The sequence below is a fragment of the Cricetulus griseus genome, unplaced genomic scaffold (assembly GCF_003668045.3).
Source record: "Cricetulus griseus strain 17A/GY unplaced genomic scaffold, alternate assembly CriGri-PICRH-1.0 unplaced_scaffold_2, whole genome shotgun sequence".
In the NCBI taxonomy this organism is placed as follows: domain Eukaryota; kingdom Metazoa; phylum Chordata; class Mammalia; order Rodentia; family Cricetidae; genus Cricetulus; species Cricetulus griseus.
The window spans coordinates 1,158,274-1,175,414 of NW_023276919.1; the positions used below are offsets into that span (position 1 = coordinate 1,158,274).

Sequence of the window (17,141 nt, forward strand, 5' to 3'; positions counted from 1 at the left end):
ATATCATTATCTACTTGAAGGTCTCCCTGAAACAATGGAGGTTGTGACACATAAAGATGCCAGAGGTAAATTTCTGTCACTCTGACATATTCTTAAAATATCTGCCCCTGTACTTACCTCAGGAACAAGATGATCATAACAATGTAATCTCAAAAAAGTAAACAATATTTGGTTGGCTAGAAAGGTTGGCCACATGTCAGATTAGAAGTCTCTTCCTACTATAAACTCAGGAAAATATTTTGCATATGCAGCAACAAAGTTAGATTAGCTGAAGATACATCTGTCTTATATTGATGGGGAAATAATTGTATGGAAGAATGATAAAAGAAGATGTCAGAATCTCCCTTTCTTAGAAAAGTTAGTGCATACAGAGCCACTGTGGTATCATATGATCAAGGAGCAAAATAATAACAGAAATAGCCATATCAACAAATTCAATAAAGATAAAAATATTATTATCCCAAAATTTAATTAATAATTTCAAAAGCTTTGGTCTGAGGATTTTCTTGGAAACTCTGACCATTAAGAGTTAACAGTACACTGCCTGAGACAGGGTAAACTGCCTTGGATGTTGAGGAGGGTTTTTTTTTCTGCTTGGCATCATTTAAACATAAGAACTGCCAGCCTGAGAGCAAGATGTCATATGCCTTTATAGTATTAAAGAAATGGGATATACGGTTGATTAGTGAAAATGTTTGGAAAAGATTACTCTGTTGACTTAACTTGCATGAAAATGGTTGCAAAAGTTAACTTGGTTTTGTCACTGTTTATCAATGATTACTAAACTTATGACCCCAGATGTGCAAGAAACATGTCTTTAAGAAACACATGTCGCCAAAAATCTTCTATGATTTATGTTTTGGAATGATATGAATCTATTACTGCTAACTGAATTCTTTATATGTAAAGAAGAATTCTTATTGCTACTTAGTCAATTTGCAGCCAACACCACGTTCTGGGCCACTCTTTCTCTCAACTGCTCTTTGTCCCCATGTGGAACCTGATAAAAAATCTTCAGTAGCACTGGGTAGTTAGGTAAGCTTTTATCACTCTAGCTCTATAAATTATCTTGTACACTAAAATGGCAATAGCTCAACATTTAACTTTAAGCTCAAAATTGCTCTTAGTATTCAGAAATATTGCTGGTAGCACATGAAAATAAGGATGTTTTTCTATTTCTATAAATAATATTTTTCTCGATTGCATAGTATCATTAAGTTGCTTATTGTATGGTGTTTATTTCCCAAATATGAATTCTACCAGTATAGGTTTAATGTCTTTCCTCTTTGTAGGAATTTTTCTTAAAATTTTCCCCTGAGATTAGAGTTTACTTTCTTCTTGGTTATATTTATGCTTATACATTTTCTCTGTTGTGTTATTCTGATTATATCTTTCTCAGTTGGTTTGTTGTTTGCTTATAAAAAGGATGTTGATTTTTATAAGGTGACTTTTGTCATTTTCCTGAAATTGTTGCCTGTACGTCATGTGTCCTGGTATAATATGGGGATGTCCTATGTATAATACCATTTTATCTGAAAATAGGAATTAATTAAATTTGTCTATTCATATTTGCGTGCTTTAAATTTGTTTCACTTCATATATTAGTGCCATTCCTCTGTTACAACACTGTAAAGGAGTAGGAATAGTGGGTATCTAGGCTTCTTCAAGATTGTCTTAAGTTCTCTTGTAGTTTTTCTACACATAGTATTGCTTTGACCATATTTTTTTTGTGAGAGACAGAAGTTAGTATTTTGAAATAATATTCCTCCATTCCTACTTTCTGTGTGAATTTTACCTTGAAGACATGGTGTATTTTTTCACAGGCTTTGTCTTGATCAATTGAGTTTATCATCTGCTTTGTGAATTTAATTACATGTTATGAATTTTATATTCATATAATAGAGTTTGTTGAACAATTCCTGTACCCCTGACCTAAAGCCACCTTAATTACAATGTTGATTATCTTCAAATGGGCATGTATTCATTTTATGTTATATTGTTAAATACCTGTTGCCTCTAAGATTGTGATGTTCCTTTTGTGAATGCCGTTCTTTAGAACTTCCATGGCATCAGAATACTTAGCAGCTTAGATAGCAAAGTTTGATAATAAAATAAGTAGTCCTATAAGTTTTGCCTCTACAATTGTACCATTTCTAAGTAATTGAAGACTGAGAGCCATTACTAAACATGAATACATTTTAGAAACACTAAAATAATGCAGTTGGGCTTTGTATTTCTCTCTCTATCTCCTCTCACTCAATACACAAAGAAACACATACAGACACAATCACTTACAAATTCCAATAAATCTATGAAGTCATATTTGCAGGGCTTCTTAGGTATACAATATCGTTTTCATGAATTGATTCTATTCTATTCTTCAAAGATGAATGATTCTTATGTTTAAAATTTAAAAATATCCTGATTCGTTTGATAATCTCAGATGAACTTTTGCAAACAGATGTCTGCCTGTCTCTTAAATAATATGGAACATGGAGGCAGAATCAAAGAGTTGGTTATCCAGAAGCTGTTAGTGTGTTAGAACTATTAACCACAAAAAAATGTAAAGAGGAAAGTAAATTTGAAGCACAACCTAAAATTCTTTTCTGTTGTGCACTTATCAATGGATCTCCACTATTCCTAACTTTTTCAGTTATTACATTAAGTTTGTGTTAAAACATAAATCATTTGTTTCATGAGTCAGTGATGTTTCTAATTCTCTTAGTGAATATCTGTGTGCTTTTAAATGAGTTCCATTTCAAGAGGTCTTTATTGCATCTTGAATCAATTTATTTAATCATTAAAAATGGAAGTGTGGCTCATAGATAATAAGAAGTGGAAGAAAATGCAAGCCAGAAAATTGAGGTCTAGTATCTTGACATTTCAGGAGTGAGGAAAATACATTTATACAGAAAAGATGGATTACAGGCAATACTGATTCCATGGTCAAGAGGATATGGTGCATATTTCTCAATCTGTTGTTAACTGTGCAAACAGGAAAGAGAAAAATTTACACATGTTTGAGCTGACAGGAAAGATTTCGCCATTTGGTGTATATGAATACAAAATTAAATGTAGTGATAAATTGTATAGAGAAGTGATTGTGCAAAAACAGTTCCTTTCCTAGAAATAACAATTTCTTATACTTTGCATTCTACAAGAAATAATGACATTGTGTGCCCCTACATGAATAATTAGATTGAGATGTCTCAAAGTATACATAGAAAATAACTAAATGCTTATATCATATTTGTGACAAGCAATGCTCTTCAACCAGAAGAGGTAAAGCAAAAATTTCAAAACATGCGACACATTTTCTTAATGAAATAATTTGCAATATAAAATTAATAGCAATTCTGAATGACATGAAAGTCCTCCATACTGCATTATAAATAAAAATATTCTGTCTTTCATTTTGTCACTGTAAGATTTTCAGCTTTAAAGACAAATAATATTTTTGCTTAAAATTGCCTAATTTTAAGCTCATTAATTCTTTATCACATAATTGTTTTTATGTAATTTGCACAAATCCAGTCCCATATCAAGATGGATGGGCATGGCTTCTGTTTTTACTTACTGACAGTAGTAGGTCATAGGACAAATATCTGTAAAAGAACATGAATGAGATGGATAAGAAGAGATAGATTTGTTATGAGAATATAAGAACAGGCCTGCAATGTTTATTGCTAGAAATAACTGAAACATAAAATATGAATAGACATAATCATCTACTCGAGGACCTTATTGTATATCAATTGAGATATGGACACACACACACACACACACACACACACACACACACAACACACACACACATATATATATTATATATATATATATATATATATATATATGCTATAGCTCAAAAATATCATTGAGGTTACCTGTAGCCACAACTTCTCGAATGTTTTCTGGAGGAATTTTCTGTTGTTTAGCAAGTTCTTCAAGTTTTATATATTGTTCATTTGTCAATGTGTGACCTTTTCCTACAGTGCATGAATGACAATGGCAGGGACATGTTCATTAGAATTTTTCATATTTTATATTGATTCCTTAGTGTCTTACCCTGATACACAATGAAAAATACCAAATTCTCCAAATTGGTTTTTCAATACTGTCAATAATTATTTTCACCAAGATCCATGAACACATTTAATGAAGTCTAAATAGTGGTATGCCATTACTTTCCAGTGTTTCATGGTGAATCAGAATACAAGAATTCTTTCTAGAGAATTTACTCATCTGCGTCCTATCCACTTTCATAAACAGAACACTGTATGAATGCTTGTCAATGTAACTTTCCCATTTCTCTTGATTGTATACTCTAGAATTTATGTTTCAGTTTTCTACATATGTGATCATATGACATTCAAACTGGTCTGAACATTGAAAAAATTATATTTAATCCTTTATTGCAGTAATGAAACATGACCATGGATATTTTTAATATCCTCTACCATCACTTTCAGTTTTCAAAGTCTGTGCTACTTAATTTACAATGCAATATAAGAGTTTGTCTATACAACCAACAATTGGATTGTCAGCTAATGGACAGCAGTGTGTAAATCCAATGATACAGTATTTGGAGTTGAATCTGGTCTAATCATCATTTTCAGAGTGATAATTTCATTACTATTTTAGAGAAATCACTATCATACTTACCAAGAGAAAAAAGCAAGTGTGTTTCCATTCCATCTCTATCCACATTCTTACTGCTAAATACGAGGAAATCTTTGGTTATAATCACAGCTTTAAATATATTGTCTCCTTCATCTGTAATAATAAAGGAAATATTTCAAAACTCGGTGTCATTCATATTTCACTTTGTTTAAGAGCTGCTTGCTAAATATTAATATTGTCCCTGCCTCTAGAAGTCTTCTCTTTTAAACTATGATATGAGATATATGTGCGAAGATATTCCTGTACACATAAGTTTAACCCTTCAAATATGATTATGAATACTAAGTATAGATATTTCCCTTTTATCAGAATTCTTTTTAGTCAAGACTTGTGGGAGCACTCTGTGGGACATTCCTCCTCTTTTCAACTAGATCCAAATTCTACTTGTCATTTCCAAAAAACATAAAACTTTCATATCATACCATGGTGATATTTGGTGTGTAATTGTATACGTGTGCAAAAAATAGTCCATACCAATTAGTATTATGCATGAGCATTATCATCTTGTGATATTCAATATAGAAAAAGAGGTTATGATGAATAATTTCAATTTACAAAACATTCATCATGTCTCTGTGAGTCTCTCTCTGTGTATTTCTGTTTATCTCAGTGCGTGTACATATGTGTGTGCTTGTGTGTGTGCATTTGTGACATATTTACACTTACTGCCATTTATTGAATAATACATTTGGTCACAGCAAATAAACAGATTTAAGGATATGGTCACATTCGATTACTGGACTTTTTTAATGTAATGTTAAGCAAGAATAAGAATTACCAGAAGACTGTCCCCAGTTCACTTAATATCAAACTAAATGTCAAACTGTACATAATTTAGTTGAATAGTGTGGCAATTATTCTAGAAATTCTCACAAAATTGAAGTAGTCAATCTCACATTCTTAAACACATTTTTCCACTTACTGCTTTTCAAAATTGATATTTATCATTCAAAAGTCTAAATATTATGATCTCTAGTAACTATGAGGAAAGGAAACACTGAAATAACACAGATAATTTGTATTTTGCATGAAACAAGGATGACAGATAATGTCTGTAATATTAGTACTTTATACCCTGAGGCATGAAATTTGCAAATATGATTGAGGCCACTGAGACCTATTAGAAAGTCGCAGTCCTGTCCAGTAACAAACAGACACTATATAAAATATAACTAAATATTAAGTAGAAATAAATTTGCATACAGGAAATTTTTGGAGACTTTTTGTTAGAATTATTCACATCTTTACATAATAGTGTTCTTTTCTATGTAAACTTCAGAAGACCTACAATGTACTTTGCCCTGGTCTTGTACTTACGTTGGGTCCTGTAGCTGCCATCTTCTTGCTTGTACCCAATAACTGTTGTCTCTGAGCATTGTCCATTTAAACTAAAAATAAGAGACATGATGGTTTATTCTTTATAACCTCAAAATTCATATTAAAGATCTCCAAATGTTATAGTGAAGTGGGGAGTAATACAGTCAATGAACTGTTCATAGAGCTAGGGCCTAATTCCTAGGCCTACCTTACTTTTTGTAATTTTTCTTTAGAATATATCATCATGTTCATAATCACAAACATGACTTTCTTAATTTGTTTTAATTTTTCCAAGTGCCATGAATACTCTTATTCCTTCCTTATTCAAATGCCATTATTAACTGATTATGATTTGCTACATGATAATTCTCACTTTAGTCTAGTGATAATATACACACAGTTTTATATGCATGTGTTTTGTATGCTTTTGTTTGTAAACTTCAGTTTATTATTGTTGCTGAAAGATCAAAATGCTCTAATCACTTTTCTTCATATGGTGTTATGCCCTATTTCCTTAAACATTTTCATCCCAATGTCAAAGGGAATCTGAGAAAGGAGTTAGCAAACTGCATTTATCTGACCTGTTTGTGGAATCTTTGTGATCACACCACAGATTGAATAATACAACATGTATGGTTTTGACTCAAATGCTCATATATTCCTTCCGGCTTACTAGAAATGATATATGTAGTGTCTCCTGAATCTAATATCAGAGCATAAAATTCAAACATGGGCTTCCAATTACAAAGATTTCTAAGAAACACCCATGGAATTGGAGACAGTGACTAACCTATGTGTGGTGTTTAAAAGTAACCATATCATGAAATAATATAATCACATTCCTAAAGATGAGGCCTTAAAGATTTTGATCAGAAACAGAACATTTTCCTGTAAATTTCTAATCATAAATACTGAGAAATGCAAATATTCTGCTCAGGTTACATGGTTGACAATTTGCTTACTTTACATAAAATGTGATTTCCAATTTATCACATTCCTCATGACAAGTAAGTTGACGAGCATAAATTCTCATAGTTCCCTGGTTCTCTATCTACTCAACATTGTCAGCAGCTATGGCAATGCTAACCCAGTCTCCTTGATGCTGTAAATCAACAAAGACAAAGAGAAGATAAGCGCAGGCATTGGGATGGGAAGTGGTATTTGCTTCTCTGATCCCAGTCCTTGGAAATAAGTAAAATTACTGGAAATATGAGTCAATAATATTTTCATCAGTGCATGATTATAATTTTAGGTAAGTAGAATAACACAGGGTACTATGATGACTCAATTAACAAAGCATTTTAGACCTGGGACCTTGGGGAATTGCTCATGGTTTGGCCTCATTTGCTATTGACGAACCTCAGACATGCTAGACCAAATTTATTTATCTCATTAAGAGCTTGAGCCAGACCAACTGCCAAAGCCAAAAGCAGTATCTTTGCCATGGTGGTGCCTGCCTTGATCTTCTGCAGAAAGTAAAATCAGGTTATTAGTTTTGAAGGAACTGAATTGACACACTGTTTTATAAAGCTAATTATAGGGAGTGTCTTGGAATCAACCAATTGTTTTGCATTACATGAACTTACATCTTTCGATTATTTTTTATTTGTCCCTGCTGAATGCTGTATGATCTCCTACCCTAAACAAATAAGCTTATTCTTAAGGTCAGGTTATTTTGGAATGATGGAATATTCCTTCAAAAGGAAAGGATTTCCCAGATAGAGATCATTTGTAAGTAATAATTTTGCATCCAGGAGTATACCACTATTTAAAGGTCACACAATGTATATGCATATGTAATATATGATTCACTAACAAATGGGACATGCATGTTGAAACCAGTTTCAAGCCTCAGCATAATATAAGTGCAGTTAAAGGAATTTAAATCTGTGCAATGAATAATCATTCTCTTGGAAGATAAGACGTTAAAACTTAAGATTTCCTATAAGGATGTGGATATGTCTTCACATATTTTTAAACCTTTCCATTTATTGACTACATTATTCTTCCAGTACCTTGAATTTACTATCAATGTCACAGACATATAAGAGATATCATTAAAAATAACTGTATACGTAATAGAAAATGCTATTAGTTGTCCACTGGTAATACATACAGATACCATTGACTAAAAAATCAAATGAAACACTCTATAAAATACTGATGGTCAGAAATACTGTGCACTTGTACAAATGAGATCTATATTCAAGCTGTAAGTAATCCTTTACTTTTCATAGAACAAGGACTATCCTTGCCTTAATGACTTCTTCACAAGTAAAACCCAGGTATATGTTGTTCGTAGACATAGGAACTTGTCATAGAGTTTTGGGAAAAAACAAGGTTAATATCAGGGCTCTGCAGTACTTGTTTATTCTATGGTTCTTTCTAATTTAACATGTGGAATAACCAACACATAGCACTGTTGTATTTTTTTTTGGTTGGCGGATCCTTAGTTTTATTGTCCTCACCTGACTCCTTGCCAGTATTTACTTGGGGCCCAGCTCTTAGAAGCAGCCCTGCACTCGCCTCCACTGATCCTGGAACCAGCACATTGGCAAGTGTGATGGCTACTGAGCAGGGGGAGCCTGTGCTGGAATGCGGAGCCAGTGTAGGCCCTGGCTCTCTATGGTCATCATCCACTTAAATCTCCTAGGCCTGTATCCTTTGCACACAACCCAGGCACACTACCAGGAAGGGGGTTCTCCTATTTGGGGTGCTCTGCAGTGGGAGCTGTCCTGAACCCTGCCTTTCATGGAGATGACAGTGCTTCATGTCCATCAAAACTGGCAAGGACCCTGACTGTAACTGCCCCAGTTTAGCACTGTAGTCTCACAGCTCAAATGCCTATATTCCTGGAGCAGCCTCCAAGTCCCCAGGCTGCTGGGAAGAGGGTTGTCTCTGAGCCACTTGGAGGCAGTCAGATATGGGATTCTCCTGATTGGAAAGACAATATCTCACCACCTGCCCCTTTCTCCAGAGGTTCCAGTATGTGGAAATCCCAGGCAATGTACGTCTTCATTAACATCCACCACCTTGTGGCGGGAATTGTCAGCCTCTTCCTCAAGAGCTAACCCAGGACTGCTTCGAGGCTGTAGCTCTGGCCTTCGAGCTTGTTCACAGTTCCTATCCAGCACCCTCAGCCCACTAAATGTGGGGTGGGTCTCACTGGTATCGAACACCATGAGAGGTAGCAGAGACTTCTGTGGCAGAGCTAGGGGCATGGGGATATGTTTCTGACCTTTAATATCTGACTTCAAGAAGGGGACAGGGGAGCTCATGGAGATGGGGGAGCAGGACTGGGAAAGGGTCTGGAGCTGCTCCTGGTACCAGCCTGTGTGGCAATAAAATCGTCTCCCATCTTCACTGCATTGCAAAAATGACTCTGTTGTGGGCAGGGGCTTCATAGAGGGCAAAGGGTGGGAGCAGACAGTCAGGTTTCCCAGTTGTCTTTACAGGCTGGAGAAGGAAAAGCCAGCTCTCTGAAGGCCACATCCTCCTATGGCCTTGCACTTTCAGCCAGTGGGTACAGAGATGGAGCTGGAGACAGAGCAGCAGCTTCTTGGCCTGGTGTCTGCTTCCCAAATCACAGTCCCTGAGGGAGCAGTCCTGTTGGTCCTGTGTTTTCAAAGCCTGCTCTCCAGGGACCAGAACAGCTCAGTAGGTTCGGAATTTGCATTGGGCACGCATCAGTTCAATCCTCTACTTGTCCTCCTCAAACTTCTTGTGCAGCTGTGCCAGATGCTCCATCTTGGTCTCTCGGTGCTGCCAGGCATAGAAGTTGAGCAGCTCCTTGCTTGCACGTTTCCTTTTCTCCCTCTTGAGAACACGCAGGCTGGCTGCTTCTGTTTGAGGGAGCACAGGCCTGTGGCCCCTGCGGGTCACCTTCACCCAGCCCTCCTCATCAGGACACCTTCCTCCTTGGCCTTGGTCTCCTCCTCAGCTATCTTTTTGTCCTAAGCCTCCATGAATGTGTCTACATCGACCCTCAGGGCCTATGGGTCTAATACCGACTCTTCATACTCACTGATCCACTTATGAATCCCGCTCCTCACAGAGTGGTTCTCCGTAGAAACCAGCAATGGGCCCTTCAGATTCAAGGCAGCTGACACTCCACTTGGCTTCTGGAATATCACATAAGCTACCTGAAAGCCGGGAATGGGCTTCGGGTGAAAAATCTCTGGCTTTGCCTCTTTAGCGCTCTCAGCATGGTCAGGCTTCTCTTTCAAGTCGACTGTGTTGAAGGTGCCACAGGAGGACAGGAGTCGGGACAGGCACTCCTCTGTGCAGTACGGGGTCACATTTAGCACAAAAATGGGAGGCCACGTGGACTGAGTGTCTCCTCGAACTCTGTGCTGTCTCAAATACAGGTAATGGGAAGCCTGCTGCTGTTTGCTGAACTTGACAGGAATAGCTGAATAACTCGGTGGGCTGGGTGTGCTCCCCTCGTGGCCGCAAGCTCCAGCTTTCCTCTTGCTCGCCACCAACTTGTGGACCCATGCGCAGGCTGTTGTATGTTTTTAAAACCCATGGTTAATAACTGCACAATTGTAAAGCATTAGTCTGTCCTTCATGACAATTTTTACAAGTTTTATCTAATTATTGTGTCTATTTTTATATATAACATAATTGCATTATTCCCCACATCTATTTCTTCCCTCTTAACCCTCCAATATTCACCCCCTTCATTTTGTTGAATTTTGTATGTTCATTATGTTTACTGTTGTTAAGTGCATATGAGTTATAAGCTTTCAAGTGAGTCCTAAACTTTCATCTGAATATTCAGAGCTAGGAATATCAGAAGAGATATATCATGTCACATTTGTCTTTTTGATCCTTAAGGGCTTGGTTATAATACTCAGTTGGATCTTCTAATAGTGCCTTTCATTTACCTGCAAATATCATGACTTCATTTTTCTTTACCATATAATAACATTTTATAGATTTCCTACTATCTTAGTATTCATTAAAAAGGCATAGAATATTAATATTTTGCCTTTCCCAGCTTTTGTGAATAGAGCATCAAGGAACATGGAAGACAAAATATCTATGAAATAGTATATTAAATCATTAAGGCATATTCCAAGGAGCTGTTTAGAGTCGCAATATACATATATAATTTTCAAAATTAAGAAATCTCAACAGGCTTTTCCAGAATTGCAATCAAATTCAGTGATTCCCAGAAAAAGATGTCTCTGCACTTCTTGTTCAATCTTCATGTGTCTTTCTCTGTCTCTGGTTTTGCCTCTGCTGCTGTCTCTATGTCTCTGTCTCTGCCTCTTTCTCAGTGTGTGTGTGTGTGTGTGTGTGTGTGTGTGTGTGTGTGTGTGTGTGTTATTTTCAAGTGACGCACTACGCACTTCAGGCACCAGAGCAATTTTGAATCGACTGTGTTTTTCCAATACCTTGTGTTTTAAAAATCTTAAGTTTCTTTGGATAGTTATTCACAAGTAGCATATTTTCTTGTACTGGCATAAAGTAACAACTTTGTTTCTGCTGGATGTTACTGAAGAGCATGTTTCTCATGAGATTGTACACTTCATTTATGAACTAGAGACTACTGATGGGTTAGGGGTAGGAATAACATAGGTCAGCCCTATTCTTTCTACAGGTGGGTTCAACAGGGCCTAATAATAAGTTCAAAAGCTAAAGGCACACAAATAGGGCCACAAGTAAAAATTAAAATAAATGATGCATGAAAGGAACTTGTTTGTGTGGATGGAGGTTGACAACATTGTGATGAAGAATTTAGTAATCACAGAAGAATTACCCAAATATTTTCTCTATGTGGGAAATTGAATGCTAACATTACTTTTTTAAAAAGGCATGTTACTGGACACAATAGTGACAAACTACCTTTTTGAAAAATGAAAAATAAAATTGCAAAGGGCCATGGGCCCAAAACTCTACGGATTAAAGCACACCTTTTGTAAGCCTTTTTATGACCTTTAAGTTTGCAGCTTAAAGCCAGCTCTGTGAGCCTCCTGTAACCTGTAATTAGATGGTTTGGCCAAGCGGACCTGCTAACTGCTTCTGTTCTGAGAAAGGGCCGTGGAGCTTTCCTGTTTGGTATTCCGGAGAAGACCACAAGATGTTCTGGCTGATAAGAAGAATGCTCCGGCCCCAGCATACACCAGATGTTCCTTCCTGTTATTCCCCCCCCTTCTGCTTATCCACTTTCCTTGTTGCAGGGCTATATAAGCCCACTCTATAGCCCCAATAAACGGAGGCCTTGACACTGCACAGATGGACTCTGGTCCTTTTCTTGCGCTGCTTGATCTTCTTCCCTTCTCTCACCCATGACTCTTTCAGGTACCCTGAATAACTGGACCCACGGGATGGGTCATAAAATATTTGTGGAGTCTGGAATAAAATTTTAAATACTGAAGCATGCTGTGCATTCAGGGTGACAGAGCTGAGTCCACAAGATACATATATTCTTTCTTCCATGAAATCCCTTCACCTTGTCCCAAGACCCAATCTAGTTCTTTGTGATGTCTGTGTGCTATTACAAATTGTATGATTTTTAAAATAACAGTCTAAGCTACACTAGCTTTTATTCTTCTTTCATGTGATTTTGTTTTCTGCTAACTGTAAGTAACAATGAGTGGAGAATCAACTTTATAATCCAATAACAGATTGATGATATGCCTCTTTGTTCATTGACCTTTTGGAACAAAGTGGAGTATTCACTGACTTCTGTTTATCAAGAACTAAACTGCTGTATTTTTGGCTTGATGCTCAGGACTAGTATGAATAGAGGCAGGCTTCAGAATGATTTCACAGTTCCCTAACTCCTGTGTGAGAATTTAATTGCCTCCACCATTTTGTGAATACTCAGTCATTGAACACAGACAAATTGTAATATATTTGTTATGCTTTTCAGTGAGAGTTTTATTTGTATTATCCAAAGGAATAAAGTGACATGTTACTTCATTACTCCATTACATTATTTTCTATAGACCACTCTTCAAGTCCTTATTCATTTATGTTAGTTGTGTTCATTTTCATTAATAAATTAGAGACTTCTTTATACATTCTCAATTCTTGTGATGTTAAATGAGTTTATTTCAATGTCTTGCCAATAAATGAAATTTCTGTAAACAATGTCTCAGTATCTCAAAACCTCAAATATCTAAATTTTAATAAAGTTCACCTCTGTCCTTCTGCATCTTTCTATAATTAATAGTAAAATATAGAAATTCAATGGTGATTTACATAAAAGAGTTCTCCTCTATTCTATATCTATAATTTAAATGTTTAAAATGATAAGTTGTCCGAACTATTTTCAAGATTGCCTCTTAAATATATGGATGTCACATTTTCCTTGATGTATCTAAATGTACTGTGGAAAATGATTCAGGATGTTTTAATTGAACATGTTCATTTTTCTGAAGTGTAAATCATGTAAGTTATAAGTAAATATACTCAAATAATAACCAGAATCCTTCATCATGTAATATCTACCAGAAATATACTGCTTGACATTTTCAATAATAAGATAGTTTTTTTTTTTTTTTTTACTGTTCCCAAATTTATACCTATGTTTGGAACCTGGCACATAATAAAAGTGCTTGTTTTTGTTTACTACACATTATGATTCTAATATCACATGAAGAAAGTCACCAAATTAATTTATAAAGTCAATACACTTCAAGAATTACATGAGTGGCAACTCATCTCCAAATCCCCAACAGTGCCTTTGGCTTAGGATTTATGTAACATCAAATTGAATTTTCACAATTCATTCCAGATGATGTTAGTTGCAAGAGTTTATTTTATTATTTTCTCTTCCCACACTATTGCCTTTTCTGTATGGCTGGAAAATGCACTGGTTATTCCCACTGTCCTTTCAGGGCTAAAACCGTATACATTCTTCTTTTTTGCTACTTCACTACTTGTTCTCATTTTCCCAAATATATAAAGGTTAACAAAGTTTACCTCTCTTCTCCATTTCTTTGTATATCCCACAATAAGTTGTTCATCCATTGATGTTTTCCATAAAGGAATTCCTATGTCCAATATCCAAGCTGTTAGATTTTAACATGATATAATTAATTCAAAATAAAATTTAAAAATAAATATAAATATAATCCTTGATTCTTAATCAAGTGATTATTTATTTCCTGAACCAGGGTTCCATTATTGTATTAAACTATCATCCTCAACCCCACTTGGAACCTTAGCTCTATGATTTTGATTACATCTTCATAGCAGCATTATCATGCACTAATCTCCCAATCCTCAGCTCCATACTACACATTTTCTGATATATATGTTCACTGAGGATCATCAACTCAGAACTGAGGAGGGAGTAACTACATATAAGAAATAAAATTGATGCTTTATATCATGGTCTGGATTAACTACTTCATATCATTTACTTGAAAACTTCAAGATTTCATTTTTAATTAGATCTGTATTGTGTTGCACAGTTGACAGGGAACCCATTATTATTATCGATTCCTGAATTGAAGACTTTTTAGGTGGTTACCATTTCCTAGCTATTGTGAATGTAACATCTACAAATATGACTGAGAAAGTATCCATGTTATAGGAAGTCAAGAACTTTGGACATATGACATATGTTGGTGTAGTTGTTTCACATGGTAGATTTAATATCAACCTCTTGGCAAATTTCCACATAAGCTTCATAGTTGTAAAAACCAGGAGTGATTGGGTGCTACATTTTATCTGAACCCCCTCTGAGGATTGTTATTTTTTGTTATTTTGATCATTGTCCTTCTGCTTGGGTAAGCAGAAATCTTGACAGTGCTATGATTTTCATTTCCCAAAAGACTAGTGCTCATTGACATTTTATGAGATGCTTTTAGGCAATTTCTCTCTTTAAATAATACTCTTCTCATGGAAAAGGACCATTTTGTGTGGAATATTTATTTTCTGATTCTGGTTTTTAGTCTTTGATGTATTCTCAATGTTAATGCTGTCAGAAGTAGAGCTGGCAAATATTCCCTTTAATTCTGTGGGTTTACTCTTCAACCTGATTATTGTTCTTTTACCTATACAATTTTCTTTTTTGTGAAGTGCTACTTGTAAATTGTTTTATTTTAATTCATGTCTTAGATGTGTCTCTGCACCGAGCCTGTACTAGACTTTTTCTATATGTTGGGAGTTCTGGATGAGGAGCAGATTTATGTGATTTTAAAATTTGTTTTGAACTATGGGCCATTGACATATTTTTCTACATTGAGAGACATTGCCTTCACTATTGAGCCTATTGTTGAAAACAATGAAGTTACACCGTTTTTTCAAAGCTATTAGTATTCACATTGATGATACACTTAAAGATTGAGAAAAGAAAATTAAATAGAAAATTTGGATCCCTAAATGGGATATATTGGCTGTTTAATCAGTGATAAGGTTGGTATGGAGATGTGAGAATTGTGAGAGCAAACAGAATCAAACTGTTCTTTGTCAGTTTGTGAGTATGTGTGTCTGTGTGTGGATGAAATTGTCAAAAACAATTTTATTTAATTCAATAAATATTAGCTGGGGATAAACCAGACAAAACTCCTATTTTATTAAATAAGAAATAATTGTTGGTTTCTAAGTGAAATATGCAGCATTGAGACATTATATGATTTGAGATTCATGGAAATGGCACATTACCGACATAGAGTCCATGAAATCCCTCCATCCTGCCTGAAAAACATACTTAGGTTTGTGACACTCTTGCTATCTGTGTCTCTCAAATTGTACAGTTCTTATTGGAAGAGGGATTGATTACAATCTTCATCATGTAGAATAATTTTTTGCATTTTTCTCTGATGGTCTTTAAATGGCTGATTTCCTTTATTGAATGAGTAATAATGAGAGATTCAGCTACCAGTTTAACATTAGATTTATATTTGATTGAAGTATTTTTAAGTTTATTGACCTTTTCAAAGTCACTGGAAGAATGTATCACTCTTTGTTCTCCAGAACTGTGTGAATGTATTTTTTGTCTTGATACTGTCATAAGAGGGCAGCCTTAATGCATTAAGTCAATATGTTAATTCATCAGTATTTTCCTTTTCTACACTTTTTAAATTCTTAGAGTCTAATGTTACCAGTTCCAGTAAAGATTTTCCAGATTTATTCTTAAATATTCAGGTCTATGCCATGCCTCTAGTCGGGGAAGTGCCTTTTCTTACAAGTTTTAATTAATCAGAAAAAAACACCCCTAAAAAAACTGCTTTTGTAAATGTAATGTTTTTGAGCACATACATAGCAAAAATCATTTTTTTCATAGAAGATCCACTACAACATAATTTCTTAGATTTCCATTAAAGCAAAGTACTTTTATTATTCACAGATATATATCTATACTTTGAGCACTGTAATATTTTCATGGAGAAATGAAGTCTGTTTTACAAAAATGAGGATTAAACAAGTCAAGATTGTAAGTACACTTTTACTTCATTTGAGTGACATTTATCACTCAGCGTCTCCAAATTTCATCTGTGCCTTTGACTTTGCTTTTCTACTGTCCAATGCAAATTGTTTAATCCATTTGATTGAAGTTCAATCAGAACAGAATTATTTGGTCATTCCCTTCATCCTCTTCTTATATCTCCTGAATGACAGAAGCCCATCATGTTTGTGGGCTGCACCAAGCAACTGGACCAGGAATAGTTTGAGATATATGACACACAATGCTGTGTTTAAGGAAAGGTTGCATGCTCATAAACTCCTTTTACTATGATGACTGATCTTAAATTAAAACTTGGCAAGATGAAGAAAGCCTAGGCTAGCATATTACAAGGGAAATATGAGTTATATAAAAGAAGAAACTATGATAATGCCCCTAGTTAGCATGGGTTGAGGTTAGATTTGCAAGTTCCATACTTTACTCAAGATGCTTCTCAATATCTACTTCTATTTATGCCTGGCTATGTGTTTCTCTTTTATTTTATGTATTTAAATTAGACGCAAGCTTCTTTTACATGTCAAGACTCGTTTCCTCTCCCTACCCTCCTCCTCTGCAACCATTAACACCCTTTCCCATTCGTTTCTGACCCCAGGGAGGTTGAGGCCTTCTATGGGGTATCTTTAAAGTCTGTCATATCATTTGGGTCCTGGCCTAGGCCTTCCCCAGGGGGTCATGGCTGAAAGAATACCCCTCTATGTGAAATAGGTTACAAAGT

The 17,141-nt window shown here is 35.4% G+C and overlaps 1 pseudogene; it reads right to left on the reverse strand.

The window, feature by feature from the left end:
* Positions 1 to 9,651: 9,651 nt before the first annotated feature.
* LOC100765114 overlaps positions 9,652 to 17,141 on the reverse strand; it is a 35,710-nt pseudogene continuing 28,220 nt past the window's right edge.